Source organism: Macrotis lagotis, chromosome X, assembly GCF_037893015.1.
Source record: "Macrotis lagotis isolate mMagLag1 chromosome X, bilby.v1.9.chrom.fasta, whole genome shotgun sequence".
NCBI lineage: Eukaryota > Metazoa > Chordata > Mammalia > Peramelemorphia > Peramelidae > Macrotis > Macrotis lagotis.
Genome location: NC_133666.1, coordinates 395,307,291 through 395,312,552, shown reverse-complemented (window position 1 = coordinate 395,312,552; position 5,262 = coordinate 395,307,291).

Here is a 5,262-nt window from a genome sequence, read left to right as displayed (position 1 = left end):
TAAGTTGTCTTCATTACAATTTTTTCCATCACTTACTCAAGTCTATATCATCAACAAAACACTATATCAAGTCCTGATTGATAGTGTTTGATCACTTCCAAGGTATAAATGCTTTTTTCTGAAATTTTAACAGTTGGGTTTGAATTTCTGGAATATTACTTAAAGTTTAGGAATGACACAATCTTGACTTTCTCCAGCACACCCTTGGTACCAAGTGACAGCTATGTACAAAAAAGGGTAAAGTTGTGTGTGTGTGTGTGTGTGTGTGTGTGTGTGTGTTTGTGTGTCAGTCAGTGTGTGTCTGTGAATGTATCAATATATGTCTGAGAAGATGAAAGTAGTGAAAGAATGTCTCTCCATGTCTAAAAAAGTGGTCCTTGAAAGAATGGATGAAGAAAGAATAGAATACTAAAAGATACTGAAGGACAAAAACAAGTGGTAACTTCTATTAAAAGGTTAGGAAAAGAAGAATGGAAGTAAATGTAAAAGAGAAGCAAAATAAGGTCATTTGGAGCTATATAATAAGTAATAAGCTCCTCTAATGTAAACTTCTATACACTACACGTATCTCACCTTTAGAAAGTATCCCAGATCCAAGCTGTCAGTCTGCCTGTCAGGTTTCTGGAATTGGGGGAGAGCAGGGGGAGACGAGTTCTTCTCTAATGCCAATGGTTTGAGTCCCCACCAACTGTATTCCCCTCCCCCACTGGTAAATGCCAATGACTAACATCCGAGTTACATTTAACAACTTAACATCAATTAGCTTTTAGAAATGGATCTTTAGGGGTGGCTAGTTGGTGCAGTGGATAGAGCACTGGCCCTGGAGTCAGGAGTACCTGAGTTCAAACCTGGTCTCATACACTTAATAATGACCTAGCTGTGTGGCCTTGGGAAAGCCACTTAACCCCACTGCCTTGCAAAAACCTAAAAAAATAGATATTTACTTCAAAGGTATAGCAAAAGCAAAAGGACAAACATTTCATCCTCATACCTTAGGGACTTAATTCCTCCTATTCTCTTCACCAACAAAATGGAATTACAGTTTACTGACTTACAATGACAAGAGGATAAAACTTCTCTATTCACTACTGTAGGTCATCATCGTTTTTTCTAGTCGCCCAGATTTCCAATTGCTGCTGTGTGCCAACACTATTTATATTGGGATACAAAGAGAAAAAGTAAAAAGAAATTCTACAGAAAGTGGACTCACTCTTAGCTTTGATCATTTATGGCAAAGGTTCAAATGCTACCTTGCTGTGAGATGATTGAATATGTCAGCTAGCATGAGATGGGTCCCAAAGGTTAATCCTTGTTCCTTGAACCATTCATACTGAGCTAACTGCAAAATGCAAGTCCCAGGACATTAGAATACTGTACTCCCTTCACCTTAAATAAAGAACCAATGTTAGGGCAAACAAAGTATCAAGGATTGTATTAGCAAGGTCAAAAGTCTATCCAGAACACAGCTGAAGAGAACTGGATAAAGAGAGCAGGCCAAGGCTAACTCAAGTCTTTTTGAAGACATCTCCAGTTCTGGTTATTCAATCAGTCAAAAAAAGGTTTCTCCTAACCAGTCTGAGTGAGTAGACTGGCATCACCGAATATTTAGATGTGCTCAAGTTTCTCAATGACCTTTTCATTACACATCACTACCACTCTCCAAGAACTAGATTTCTTAATCTCCCATGTCAAGTACTATTGATAATACTCTATACATGGGAGAATCCTTGTTACACCTTTATATATGAAATTATGCACATCTTGGTTTCCCCCCTAATTTTCCAAAATAAGTTCCTTGAGGGTAGGGACTCTTCTAGTTCTTTTTTTTTGTATTCTCAATTATTAGTACAGTATAGACAAATAGTAATCTCTTTAAAATAAATTCTTGTTGATGAATTGAATGATTGTGAAACCACTATCTCCTGAACAAGGTTACTATACTTTTGGACAGCTCTAATTTTTAAGAAATTTTTGGTCCTCTGGTTAGATCAGATCTAAAATCAATGAATAGATTTTATAAAGAGGTCATTGTTGTACTCAAAAATAAAGAAAATTTTTCTAAGAAATGAAGCTCCCCAATGGCAAGTTGTGAAGTCCCAAAAGTCATGGATCATTGTCACCCTTCCAGTACAGATTGAGTTTTCTCCTTCAAAATGTTTCTGAAAGAAGAAGAGGGTCTGCTACAAAGGGGACTAATATCCACCTGAAATTTAGGACCTAAAGGCATTACAGCTGTGAAAAGCCTTTCCTTAACACTTTCTAAAGTTACTGTTCCATATCTCTGAAAACCTTTGTTTTTGATGTATATTTATATATACATGTACATATATAGAAATAGATTTAGAGATAGAGATAGAGATAGAGATAGAGGTAGAAATAAAGACAGAGATAGAGATGAGATAGAGATAGAGATAGAGATAGAGATAGAGATAGAGATAGAGATAGAGATAGAGATAGAGATAGAGATAAAGATAGAGATAGAGATAGAGATAGAGCTAGAGAGAGAGAGAGAGAGAGAGAGAGATAGAGATAGAGACAGAGACAGAGACAGAGATAGATAGAGATAGAGATAGAGGTGATGATATATATATATATATATATATATATCTGTTGTTTCTTTACATAGAATGAAAACTCCTTGAGGGTAATTAATTTTTCTTTAGATATCAATATACACAGGGCCTGACACATGAAACTCTTGAAAAAGTTTTGGATTTTTTTGGTTTTGGGGATAAATTAACTTCTATGTTAGACAAATTAAAGTCAGTAGTCCTTCCCCAGTGATTAAGTTGCAGATTCTGGAAATTGCCTAATGGTGTTTGGTTCCTCAGTTACTGAGGCCTAGCAAAAGACCATGAGGGAGTAGTTACAGAAGTCTAACTCAGAAGACTGAAAAAAAATTTCAATGTAGACTAGTTGGAATGAACTTAAAAATTTTGACTACAATCTGGCTATTATTTTCTTTTGTCATTCCAAACAGTTTGATGGTTGACTGGTAAATCTGTTTTTTCTTCATAACTGTAATTTTATCAGTTTGAAAGATTGCTGGATGGAAATTACACTCCCCTCTGAGTCTATTTGAGATTTATAAAGTGAAGAAAGAAACTAAGGGTCTTATTGCTATGTATAATATTAAAAGAGAATTTAGAATATTTAAGGCACAGGAGGATTACAAACACAAACTATCCCTACTTCACAGTTTTGACAAGAATTTTCACTAGTGAGATATTCTTGGAAGAAACATATATTTGAAATCTTATTTGACTCCATGACTGACTTCAGCATTAAATTTCCATCTTTTTCCTCTCACTATTTTCCTTTGACAACTCAAACCCAATTTGGACTACTCAGAATGCCCTAAACTTAGCTGACTCTCCTTTATGGTTTTGTTTATAATTTCCTTCTTATTTATAATAGAGACCCCACCCCCACCATTTTTGCCTATTAGCATCATAGTATTTCTCTGTGTTAGTATTGCCTCCTCCACAAAGCCTTCCCAGTTTCTTCTATTTGTCCAGTCGAATGAATAAGTATTTGTTAAGTGACTGCTACTTGCTCCTGGTCAATCCCTACTCTCAAGAAGATTCATAATTCAATGAGAGAATCTATTAACAACTATATACAAACTAGGCAGATACAGGCTTAATAAAAAAAATATAGAATTGTGTTTCATCCCTCAATCAGGTCACTAATGTACTACTAAGTAACAGCACTGAAAATCTATATAGCACTTTAAAGGTTGCAAATCGTTTTATCTATGTTATCTCACTTGAATAATAAAATCTTATGTGTCAAATGCTATGATCATTATTATTCTAACTTTATAGATGGGAAAATGTATCTCAGGAAAATTGAGACTTATCCAATGGTACTTTATGTATGGTGTCCTTTCTAATTCCTGCCTCCACAATTTCTAATGACTTCTCCTCTGAAGTACACTTGCATTAACTCTGTTTATGTATTATGTGTAACAAGGATCCTCTGGTTCACTATCACAGATCTAAGCTACTATGTCTGTCTATTAGATGTCTAGAGTACAGGAAGTGTCTCTCTCTTCATTAATGCCATTTTATTTGACATAATAAATATGAAAAGTAAAATCTGAACCCAGGTCTTCAGAATCACTGGTTCACCACTTTAATTAATATAGCACACTACCTTTCAGTATATGAGGAATGTAATTATATAGTGATTTGCTAAATAACATCATAGTATCTGATATAATTAATGATTTCCAATGTTCTTAAATAAATTATGTAGAGTCTCTGGTGCAGGGTAATCTGCTTTGCCAAAGAGGCTTCATATCATAATGATTCCTTGTAGCTCTTTCTTCTTTTATGCCCAATATTTAAATAAAATATTTATAGCCTGCAATTAAAGTAGATTTGGATTTCAAATTGGTAGATATTAGTGCTTTTCAGCTATTTATTTACATACATTGAAACAATCTCACATGTTAATGGCATCTGATTTGGAAGAAAAGTTACTCAATTATCCAGTAGCTTTTGTTTGAACATTATGAATAGTACCTGGTTTATAGGCATTCATCAATGTTGTCTTAGGCCTGACATAAAAAAAAAAAAAGAATTTCCATACTTTGGTACTGATAGCATATACTGTCTTAATGACCATTCATCTCATCTACATGCTAAATCTAACACATCAGTGAAAATTTATAACAATTTTCCCATCCTTGGAGCATTTAATTAGCTCTCTTCAATGTCTTCAGTAGTCAATTTCATATCACAACAAGATATCCTCAGTGATATCATCCTTAGGAATGTTCCAGAGTAAAAGACCCCTGAATACACCCATTTTCTTTGTTAATCTATAGCTGAAACACAACATCCAAGTTTTCCTAAAGTTTTAGGGTAAGAAGGGGATATAAAGGTAATATAGATGGATAGATACATACATACATACATACATGCATACATACATGGATAGAGATAGTGATATAAAGAAACAGTAAAGAGACTAATATATAAATATAGATAGATAGATAGATAGATAGACAGGTGTATTTATGGATAACTATATTAAACATTTAGATGCCAAATATTGCTCTAAGCACTGTGGATACAAAAATAATTAAGCATTAAGAAAGGCAATACATATAGAAAGTGAAGAGGAGAGAAAAGAGGGTATTCTTTTGGGTAAGGCAGTAGTCAGGTAGTCAAAGAGAAATAGATGGCATCTAGAAAGAGTAAGAGTGGGAGTGATGTGAAGCATGTGCTTTCTAAAATGATCATTTGATAATGT